We start from the raw sequence: 12308 nt of genomic DNA on the forward strand, positions 1-12308 counted from the left end.
TGTTCTAGCGTACTTTGTTTGAAACTTTGTCCTCTCTTTTACAGAATTGATGTCTCTCAGCTGCTCCAACTGCTCGTAGATAGATTCTTGAGATTGTAGGTATTCAAGGAGCTTGTCGAAGCGGTTCTGAGTGTTCACAGCATTTTTCTTGTTAGCAGCATAGGTAAGCCAGTCTTTCTTTAGCATCTCTGGGAGCATTCCTTCAATGGATTTTGTTACTAATGGGTTCTTTATGGCATCTGCATTGTTCAATTCATTTAAATCATAGAGTGCCTTTTCAACTGCTTAGAAGAGCTCTATGATTCTTCTTGGCTGGTTACCACGAACAGGTGGGATAGCCTGTAGATCTTCAACAATCTCTATGGCGATGGCATCTTGGTTCCCATAGCGGTTCTCCAAGACTCTGAAGATCTCGTCTGCTGTGGTGTAAGTTGATAGGCGTAGATCTTTGCCCAGTCTTTCGTCGAGGCTATCAAGCAGTTGAAATTTCTTTACCTCTCTGGACCCTGTTGGTTCGCCTTGTTTCTGCAGAGCCTCCCATTCTTTCTTCCATCTGTAGAAGTCACGTTGGCGCCCTGTGAACTTTGGTAGGGCTGTAGCTTTAAACTTTATGGCTGCAACAGGGGCTGAGCTGTGGGCTGTGACAGATTATCTTCCAGTGTCTTTTCTGATACTTTCTGCTTTTATTAGCGTGGCCTTCCCCGACACCAGCTTGGGAAGGTAGACCTCGAGCTCCATCAGGCGACGATTGAAGTCTTTCTTCTCAGCAGGTGGTGCCAAGCGGTTCCAGGTCTGATGCGCTCCTTTGGCTTTGTGCACCAACTTTTCTAGATGGGTAAGCATAAAGTCATAGGCCTCCAGGGATGTGTCAGGTAGAGTGGCAGCAACATCCTCACACTCTGCCTCTGCGACTTTTAAAGCGAGACTCTGTCCTTTCTCACCATATGAAGTCCATAATGTGTCTTGGATGAGGTGCTTTCCTTATTTTAATTTCTGCTGACATTCTTTTTCTGACTTTTCAATGTATGTTTTCTGCTGCTCACTTAACTCAGGTTCGCCCTCTGTATCGTCTGCTTTGCACTGCGTGATGTACGCAGCCTCGAGCTCCTCATTTGCCTCCATCACTTTGGAGCCCTCTGTTGTGAGTCTTTTGAAGTTTTCTTCTAGCTCTTCCGCAGACATGTCCATATGGGTCCTCATAATATGTTTGTGAGTCTTGAGAAAAGTTTTTTTGCTGTGGTTCGCTCCACTTTCAGGTCTTCGAGGGCCTTGGTCTCTGCCATGTTGCTCCCTCTTGGCTGTTGGACAGACAGACAGCAGAACGTTTCCTCCAGGCCACTGGTTGAGTCTTCTCAATCTTTGTGGTGGGCTGTAGTGGAGTCTTCACTGGTCAAACAGTTTCAGTGGTAAAGTGATTTTTACCTGTTAAGGCGTTTTTTCACTGTCAAGTTTCTCTTCAGTTACTGTGAGGTGTCCACTTGACAGACTGGCACCAGACTTCCTTTTTCACTCAGCATTCCTTTTTTAATTCCACCAGTTGCACAGATAATACAGTTGATTTGGTAAACAGTGGTTACAACTAATCAGGTGGTCAGTAAATCAGGTGAAAACCTTCAAACAGAAAACACAAATAAATTAGTCTAAATACATTGTTACAATTTTTATAACAAACACTCATATAAATATTTAATAATTACTTGAATAGACTTGTATTTTATGTAGAACAATTTATATAGAACAAACATTTCCACATTTAGTGATTACTCATATGAATTTTGTCTTCTTCTACTCAAAGCAAACAGATCCAAAAAGCACCTCTAAAACTCCAATCAATGAGCTTACCGATAGTCCTTTAAGTTTAAAGCCCCCTTTCCTCACAGGTTTCAAGTCTGTCTCTGTTGCCGCACGCCCTGCTCGTTGTGCTTTTTTTTCCCCTCAACCGAGCGGCTGGTTTGTCGTTGTTTTTTAGTGCCAGTGTGAGCCGTCAGCTGATTTGATTAAGTGCACCTGCTCAGCGCTCACAGTCGCGCTGCCATGTAGAGCGTGTGAAGAGCGCATGCACAGTATGTGCAGCGTGCATGGTGTGGACGGCGCCAGGTTGCCGTGACAAATAGACATCAGGGATTTGTGTTATAATCTGTATTAATGTCCAACCCATAAACATCAATCTCATAAAACATTCATTTCAACATATGAATAAAGGCTTCTTTTTTACTTGCAGTGTTCATAAATGTGTTCTTGTTAATGAATTTCTAGAATTGCGCCACTCAAGGTGGCTGCATGTTGGAGCAGCTCTGTTACTTTCATTCTGAGATTTTGCTTTTGGAAACTTTTAATTCCTCTTTTTCTGGATGTAAATCTCATTTTTTGGATGGTTGTTTCCTCTGGTATCGGATGCTGTGCAGCTGGAAGGATTTTTACTGAAACTTTTTTAATTTTGGACATTTGTTATGATGCGTAACCATGGCAACAAGACAGTTTTCTACAACCAACAGCAGCTGATTAACATCTCAAAAGCTCAAATAATATCTCAACTACAGCGCCAAATCTCATATGAGTTGAAAAGGATGTTCTGTGGACGCATTCTCATCTACCTGCCAGCTGTGCTCGAGTGCCTGACCACTGAGATCCTTGAACTAGCAGGAAACATGGCTCATTACAGCGGATGGACAGGATCGTCCCTCGGCACATACAGTTGGCTGTCCGCAGCTATGAGGAGCTCGGCAGACTGCTGGGAGGAGTGGCCGTCACTCTGGGAGGAGTTCTGCCCAGCATTTGGGTGGTCCTACAGCCCGGGGGAATCGAGAGGCCAGCCGAGTCTGTGTGGACGGATCGGACGGCATCTGCAGCCAATTTCTTCGGATCCACTGTGGGATGGACCTTTACAAGAGATCCTTCCTGTCTACAGCATCAGCATCTATAACATCTCTTAATGAAATGAGGATAATGAGTTACAACAACAAATAATTTTCCTTTGGGATTAATAAAGTATTTTTGAATTTAATTGAATTGAATGGATAGTGCTTGACATCCACCGTAGCTTTAGCATAGCTTCCAGTTTAAATAAATAATTGTGTATACTAAACAAGTGACCTTTATTAACCTCCTCAGCTGTGGCAGCATTCAAATGGAAAAAGCAATAAAAATGAGACTAAAGTAAGGAATGGTCATGGCTTTGTGATGAAAGGTTTTAAACTTTTTTCACATTCCCTGAGCTTTTTCTCCACTAAAATAGACTCTCATCCCTGATTAGTTTTTTATACAAATCATATTATCTATTTGCCAATATTGTAATTATGATTAAGAGCAATGCAACCAGTGTCAAATGTCTTTTTGTGTTTGTGAAGAAGAGTTCACCTTGAGATATGAAGCAGACTTTTGATGACATTTCCACGTGTGGATCTCTCATTTTGAGATGAAGCAGAAGCAGTGATTTGTGGATGTGCTTCTTTTGAACAAGCATGAATGAGCATGTCCATGCCCACTTACCTTTGTGTGACTGGCTTTATAAGTGTGTGGATAGTTTTTCATAATAAATAGGTGGTGGTTCTTTAAAGAAATGATGTGTATCATGTACATGTGTCTATAGTAAAGTAACAGAGTATCTGAAAGGTCAACTGGTTGTCTGTATAATGTATGTGCATTTCAAACTCCAAGGACATGACTAATCTTTTTCTCTCTGACCATGTCCCCATAGGGCCAGGGAGATTAGGATGTCATATTTCACCTGTCAAACACTTAAAAAGAACCAGTAAGGGCTGTCTCGAAGAATCCTTTGAGCCAATGGATCTCTTGAGGCAGCAGCTGCCAGTTCATAACCACTGTGAGAGAAAACGAAAAGACAGGCCTGCTACCACCTTCCGTAACATAATTATCATCAGCATAAACAGATAAGCAATGTTAAAGCACTTCTGCAACTGCTTTCAGTGGATGTACCTATATATCACTTTGATCGACTGAAAACAGGTGGCATGATGAACTCTGGCTTCTTCTTCATTAACATTTTTGGCAACACCTACAAAGTTAAGTTACCGGTAAGTTAAATTCAATAAAAATTATTCTCAGGAAATTTAGTTGGATTTTTTTGTTGAAAATGTTTCCCTCTGATACCTTTATAACCTTTAAGGGCAGCTGTGGCTGAGTGGTTAGAGCAGTCGTCCTCCAATGCAAGAGTTGGGGGTTTGAACCCACCAGCAGTCACATGCTGAAGTGCAGAATCCTTGTGATGCTGCTCATGTTGCTGAATCTCCTGCACTGTGTGAACAGTTTTCTAAGTCTTTTATAGATACAATCTCTGCTCTGAGACCCTCCTCAACAAACCTTTACACAGACCCCTCCTCATTTCCTCCATCCACAGCCTCCTTTGAACAGTTTGAGCCGGTGACTTTAGTTGTTTTAAAGGACATCGTGGACCACATGCAACCTTCTAATTCACCTCTGGACTGTGTTCCCTCTCGTCTGTTTAAAGAAGTTTTTAACACTCTTGGTCCATTAGTTCTTGTCCTAATTAACATGTCCCTGTCATCAGGCTGTGTTCCAGCTACTTTTAAACATGCTGTGGTGCAGCCTCTCATAAAGAAGAAAAACCTCGACCCAACACTGCTCTTAAATTACAGACCTATTTCTAAACTGCCTTTTCTGTCGAAAATTTTGGAGAAAGTTGTTTTTAATCAGGGCAGCACGGTGGCACAACTGGTAGAGCTGCTGCCTCTCAGCGAGCAGGTCCCTGGTTCAAACCCCGGTCCAGGGGCCTTTCTGGGTGGAGTTTGCATGTTCTCTCCGTGCATGCGTGGGTTTTCTCCGGGTGCTCCGGTTTCCTCCCACAGTCCAAAAACATACATGTTAGGCTGATTGGTAACTCTAAATTGTCCCTAGGTGTGAGTGAGAGAGTGAATGGTTGTTTGTCTTGTTTGTCTTTATGTGGCCCTGTGATGGACTTGCGACCCATCCAGGGTGTACCCCGCCCCTCGCACAGTGATTGCTGGACATGGGCACCAGCGACCCCCGTGACCCAAAATGGAATAAACGGGTAAAGATAATGGATGGATGGATGGATGGATGGATGTTTTTAATCAACTTAAGAGGTTTTTAACTGCCAACAGCATTGGTGAAAAATTCCAGTCTGGTTTTAAATCAGGCCATAGCACAGAGACAGCCCTTTTAAGAGTTTTTAATGACCTTCTTTTAACTGTTGATGCAGGAAGCTCTGCTGTTTTAGTGCTTTTAGACCTTTCTGCTGCCTTTGATACTGTGGACCACAACATCTTGTTGTCACGACTGGAGCAGGTGGTTGGTATCAAAGGCACAGTTCTATCCTGGTTTAGATCCTACCTGACTGACAGGAGTTTTTCTGTTCATTTAGGAAAATGTTCTTCATCTCCAGCTCCTCTGATCTGTGGGGTCCCTCAAGGGTCTATTTTAGGTCCATTGCTTTTTAATCTTTACATGTTGCCTTTGGGGTCCATTTTTAAAAAACACAACATCCCTTTTCACTGCTTTGCTGATGATACTCAGTTATATCTTCCGATTGAGTCAGACAGGGTCACTTCACTGGATCCACTCTTGAACTGTCTAAATGACGTTAAAGTCTGGTTAAAACTAAATTTTCTTAATCTAAATGAAAATAAAACGGAAGTCATCAGCTTTGGTAAATGTAATACCCTTAATGTGCTTGGCCCCTTGGCTTCATACAGCCACTCCAATGTCAGGAATCTGGGAGTTATTTTTGATAGTGCTTTTAAATTTGACAAACAGATAAATACAGTTGTGAAATCCAGTTTCTTCCAGCTAAGACTCATTGCCAAGGTGAAGTCTTGTCTCCCTTTCAGAGACCTTGAAAAGGTGATTCACGCTTTTATTACATCTCGTTTGGACTACTGTAATTCATTGTATGTTGGTTTAGACAAATCATCTTTGCATCGTTTACAATCTGTCCAGAACGCAACAGCTCGTCTTTTAACAGCAACTAAAAAACATGAACACATAACCCTGTCCTGGCTTCTCTCCACTGGCTTCCTGTCCACTTCCGAATTGATTTTAAGATTTTATTGCTTGTTTTTAAAGTCTTGAAAGGTCTGGCCCCGTCATATTTATGTGATCTCATTAACATTTACACTCCAGTAAGAGCACTCCGGTCTACCAACCAGTTCCTCTTAGATGTCCCCAGATCCAAACTGAAATCCAGAGGTGATCGGGCTTTTGCGGTTGCTGCTCCAAAACTGTGGAACAGTTTACCTGAGAATTTAAAGACCGCTCAGACTCTTGAGACTTGTAAATCTTTGCTCAAGACTCATCTGGATTCCTTGGCATTTCATCCACGCAGAGTCTGAGAACAAGTTGAGCTGATTTTATTGTTGTTATGTGTTGTTTTTATTGTCAACTTATGTTTTTGAGTGGCACTAGATGCATTTTTACTCTTTTTAAAATTTTTTAATATGTCTTAACTGTAAAGCACTTTGGTCAGCTTTTGTTGTTTTTATGTGCTATATAAATAAATTGACATTGACATTGACATGCTGAAGTGTCTCTGGGCAAGACACTGAACCCCTCATAGCCTCTGATGAGTGTCCCATCAGTGTAAGAATGTGATATAAAGCACTGATTAGTCTCTTTAGAATGATTTGTTCAGTCTTTGTAGAGATCTAGTATAGAGCTGTAGGAATGGGTCAATGATGTAAGGATGGTACCTTTTTGTGGCCCGGTTTGTGTCTGTGTTCCCTAGTGCTCTCTCGTTAGTTCAATTAGTGCCACCCTTGTCTCGTCCCAGCTGTTCGTAATCACGTCTCGTCTTGTCCCTGTATATAAGCCGTCTGTCAGTCTTGTTCATTGTCACGTCGTACTCGTTGGGTCTCCTGTGTTTCCCCTGAGTCTTCCGAGTTCCCTGAGTCTTCCGAGTTCCCTGAGGTCTTCTGAGTTTCCCGTGCCTTCTCATCCTGTTTATGTAAGTTTTGCTGCCCCGTCAGACTGTTATTTTGTATCTTTATTTATCATTAAATACCTATTTTTGTATTCTGCTGAGTTGAGTCCCTGTCTGCACTACTGGGTTCACTCCTGCCTAGAAAATCCTGACATTACGACGCGACCAAACCAGAACCCAGCGGGCAGGGTCTCTCTCGGCAAACTCACCTTTTTTCTTTTTCCCTCCACGAGCCATAGATGGGCGAGCTCCACTCGGTCCCTGTCCTTCTGCCATCCCACTGTCGCCGTAGTGGCAGAAAATGGTTCCGGAGGCAGTCCGCGGCGACCGGCCTGGTCTCGTCGGCTGAGCAGAATTTTAGAGCTGGTTCCGGTGTTTCTGTGGGAGCAGGATCCGCTGCCTCACCTCCCAGGTTTCCGGTGGGGGCGAGATCCAACGTCCCGCGGGAGCTCCGGTCCACTCCTGTTCGGTTCGGTGAGTCCGGTCCACTTGACGCCACAGGGGAGGGTTCCGTCGCCTCACCTTCCAGGTTCCTAGTGGGGGCGGAATCCGGCCTCTCACCGCCACACAGCGCTGCGGCTGTCAGACCCAGCCTGACCGTACCTCCCGAACGTATTCCCAGTGACTCCGTGGGGGCGTGTTCTGCCGTCTCACCTTCCAGGTTTCCGATGGGGGCTGCACCCGTCACCACACCCCCACATAGAGACATTCCCTTCTTATTCTCATTTTCATCCGAAGAAATTATGCAAATAAATCAAACTTTACTAGAGTTATTCCGTTCAGCTAAAGCTAACCGGGCTTCCATCGACATCGTGTTGTCCCATATGGAGGATTTTTTATTATCTATTCCTGGTCTTGCATGGCTCCCTGAGTACAATATATTACTAACAAAGATAGGGACTTTAAAAACCCCTGTAGTCACTGCCGTCTCTGAACCCACGCTGCATGCAGCCCCGAGGTGGTTCCCACGCTGCACGCAGCCCCCGAGGTGGTTCCCACACTGCACGCAGCCCCCGAGGTGGATCCCACACTGCATGCAGCCCCCGAGGTGGATCCCACGCTGCATGCAACCCCCGAGGTGGATCCCATGCTGCACGCAGCCCCTGAGGTGGATCCCACGCTGTACGCAGCCCCCGAGGTTGATCCTCAACTCTCCTGTTCCGAGGGGGTCCCGTCGGACGCTCCTCACCTCTCCTGCTCTGAGGGGGTCCCGTTGGATGCTCCTCACCTCTACTGTTCCGAGGGGGTCCAGACAGACGCTCCTCACCTCTCCTGCTCCAAGGGGGTCCAGACAGATGTTCCTCACTTCTCCTGTTCCGAGGGGGTCCAGACAGACGCTCCTCACCTCTCCTGTTCTGAGGAGGTCCAGGAGGATCCTGTTCCTGCCGCAGAAGACTCCGTTCCTGCCGCAGAAGATTCTGTTCCTGTTCCTGCCGCAGAAGACTCCGTTCCTGCCACAGAAGATTCTGTTCCTGTTCCTGCCGCAGAAGACTCCGTTCCTGCCAAAGAAGATTCTGTTCCTGTTCCTGCAGCAGAAGACTCCGTTCCTGCCGCAGAAGATTCTGTTCCTGTTCCTACCGCAGAAGATTCTGTTCCTGTTCCTGTCACAGAAGACTCTGTTCCTGCCGCAGAAGATTCTGTTCCTGTTCCAGTCGCAGAAGACTCCGTTCCTGCCGCAGAAGATTCTGTTCCTGTTCCTGCTGCAGAAGACTCCATTCCTGCCGCAGAAGATTCAGTTACCGTTCCTGCTGCAGAGCCCCAGGCCTCTCCATCGTCTGCTGCAGAGCTCCAGGCCTCCCCGTCGTCTGCTGCAGAGCTCCAGGCCTCTCCGTCGTCTGCTGCAGCGCTCCAGGCCTCTCCGTCGTCTGCTGCAGAGCTCCAGGCCTCCCCGTCGTCTGCTGCAGAGCTCCAGGCCTCTCCGTCGTCTGCTGCAGAGCTCCTCTTCATCGTCTGCTGCAGAGCTCCAGGCCTCTCTGTCGTCTGCTGCAGAGCTCGAGGCCTCTCCGTCGCCTGCTGCAGCGCTCCAGGCCTCTCCGTCGTCTGCTGCAGCGCTCCAGGCCTTTCCGACGCATGCTGCAGCTCCCAGGACTCCATGACGCATGCTGCTTCCTCCAAGGTCTAATAGCCGCCTGTCGCGGCCTCCAAGGTCTCATTGCCGCCTGCCATAGCCTCCAAGTCCTCTTCGCCGCCTGCCGCAGCCTCCAAGTCATCTTCACTGCCTGCCGCGGCCTCCAAGTCCTCTTCGCCGCCTGCCGCTGCCTCCAAGTCCTCATCGCTGCCTGCCGCGGTCTCTATGGACCTATGTATTGGACGGCCTCCCGGCCGCCCCCCGGAACGTGGTTCCCGTGTTGGACGGCCTCCTGGCCCCCCCCCCCCCGACCCGGCTTGTTGGACGGCCTCCCGGCTGCCCGCCGGAACAATGACTCCTAGGGACTGTCCCTTGACCGTCCAGATCCTTTGTATTCCCTGCTTGTGATTAGCCATAGTTTTTCAGGTCTTTGGTTTCTTCCTCGTGTTTTCCTCGGGCCCTCCACCCTTGTAGTGCCGCCCTCCACCCGCCCAAGTCCTTCAGGAGGGGGGTGTTTTGTGGGACGCCTGGGGGCGTCCTTGAGGGGGGATACTATAAGGATGGTACCTTTTTGTGGCCCGGTTTGTGTCTGTGTTCCCTAGTGCTCTCTCGTTAGTTCAAGTAGTGCCACCCTTGTTTCGTCCCAGCTGTTCATAATCACGTCTCGTCTTGTCCCTGTAAATAAGCCGTCTGTCAATCTTGTTCATTGTCGCGTCGTACTCGTTGGGTCTCCTGTGTTTCCCCTGAGTCTTCCAAGTTCCCTGAGTCTTCCGAGTTCCCTGAGGTCTTCTGAGTTTCTCGTGCCTTCTCATCCTGTTTATGTAAGTTTTACTGCCCCGTCAGCCTGTTATTTTGTATCTTTATTTATCATTAAATACCTATTTTTGTATTCTGCTGAGTTGAGTCCCTCTCTGCACTACTGGGTTCGCTCCTGCCTAGAAAATCCTGACAAATGAGGCACAGATTGTTGTAAAGAGCTTTGAGTATCTTGATCACATAGAAAGGTGATATATAAGTACAGTCCATTTACTATTTATAAGGTTTCCCTTAAATGTTTATGTGGTTAATGTAATGTTAATGTGTCTTCTACGTATATGAGAAGAGTCTACAAAACTAATGGAAAACCAATGGTTCTTCACTGTCAGTTGTTTAAATATCCCACCTCGATTTTATAAAGTTGTTCAAAATCAGTCATACTCTTGTTTTTAAATATTTAATTAAATTTGTTTTATTGTCTTTTTCTGCTTCACCAAAACAGTCAATTAAAAGTAAATGGATGGTACAACAATTTTCAGTCAGGTCATCTGGACACTTTTTTTTTGTGCTGAAATGTTTCACCTTCCATCCAGAAGGCTTCATCAGTCAAGTAAACACACAACACAAAACTGATTACTGATTAACCAGTTATGTTGGTGCTAAGATGGTCTCTTTGGTACGCCCCCTCCTCATGTGCCGGCCCTCTTTCTCGTCGACAGTCATGTCAAACTGGTTCAAAACCAACAAGGTGTTGTGTGTTTCCTTGATTGATGAAGCCTTCTGGATGGAAGGTGAAACGTTTCAGCACCAAAAAAAAAAGAAAGAAACTGTCCAGATGACCTGACTAAAAATTGTTGGATTGTATACCTGGATTATTGAGCATGGACTTTGTTGGTAAATGGATGGTAATTGGACTGTATTTATACAGCGCCGTTCTACTTTATCAAGACACTCCAAGCTCTTTCCACTACAATCTGTGCCCTCATTTATCCATTCATACAGCACTCTATTATATCTATACTGTAAATTCAAAAACAATTCAAGACAAGAACAATTGGACTTTATTTTTTCAGAGAAGCGAAAAGTCTTTTGTTACAAATAAAGTCCAGTTGTTCTTGTCTCAAACGTTTTTGAATTTATCATACCCTGGATGACTGAGAAGCTTCACCATAAAATCTATAATGTACAATTAATAATCAGTGCTTTAGATCACATTCATACACTGATGGGACGCACAGTGTCTTGCCCAGGGACAATTCGGCATGTGACAGCTGATGGAATCGAACTCCCAACGCTGGCCTTGGAAGATGACTGCTTTAACCACTCAGCCACAGCCACCCTTGTAAAACCCCTCTGGAAGAAAAAGTACTCATGGATGTTTTCTTGGGACTTTATCAGCACAACATTGTTGTGGATGAAGTTTGACCCACTCTTCTTTATAATGTTGTTCCAGTTCATTGAAGTTTGCAGTCAATGGATTTTGGACAGCTCTCTGAGGGTCTTATTAAAACATTACAATTGGCTTGAAACATGTTTAAGATCATTGTTGTACAATCCTGTTTCAGCCAAAATGCATCTGTCAGATAGATGACCTCACATTCACAGATAAGTTCATGATGGACTTGATTGGTGTAAGGCAGTGGTCCTCAACCACCGGGCCGCTGACCGGTACCAGGCTGTGGGTCAATTTACACTGGGCCGCACAGAAAAAAAATTAAATAATTTTGACGAATCACCGGATTCTCTCCACCACATCTGTCAATGACTCACTCGCCGGTGCCCATGTCCAGCAATCACTGTGCGAGGGGCAGGGGACACCCTGGACAGGTCTCCAGTCCATCACAGGGACACATAGAGACAAACAACCATTCACTTTCTCACTCACACCTAGGGACAATTTAGAGTTACCAATTAGTCTAACATGCATGTTGTTGGTCTTTGGGAGGAAACCGGAGTACTTGGAGAAAACCCACGCGTGCATGGAGAGAACATGCACACTCCACCCAGAAAGGCCCCCGGACTGAGATTTGAACCAGGGACCTGTTCGCTGAGAGGCAGCAGCTCTACCAGTTGTGCCACCGTGCTGCTATTTCAGTAATATTTTATTAATGAAATAAAAAAAATGAGAGACCCTGTTTTTAACATTTTTACAACGATCTAAAAAAGTTAAATCTGGTCCTCTGGACATTAAAAAAAAACAAAACAAAGCAAAACAACAAAAAAATGTAGAAACGTTTCGCCTCTCATCCGAGAGACTTCCTCAGTCTGAGGTGCTGTATTCAGCTCAGTCTCTTAAATAGCACCTTCTCCGAGTGGATCAACCAGTTCTGCTGCTGACAACCAAAACCAGCTGATCACATGCTCAAGAAGGACCATCAGCCTAACAATGGATCATTAGCACACTGATGGCTGTTTACTATTCACAGAGGGCTGAGTGATACTAGCAATCACAGCATTGTAAGAGGGGGACAGTTGAACACGTAGGCCTCCACCCCTGTTTAACGATGGACGATTTCTTTTCACAAAGATGGCCTCCTTTACTCCTCTCTCAAACCATCGTTCCTCTCT

The sequence above is a fragment of the Nematolebias whitei genome, chromosome 13 (assembly GCF_014905685.2).
Source record: "Nematolebias whitei isolate Nwh7 chromosome 13, NemWhi1, whole genome shotgun sequence".
Classification (NCBI taxonomy): domain Eukaryota; kingdom Metazoa; phylum Chordata; class Actinopteri; order Cyprinodontiformes; family Rivulidae; genus Nematolebias; species Nematolebias whitei.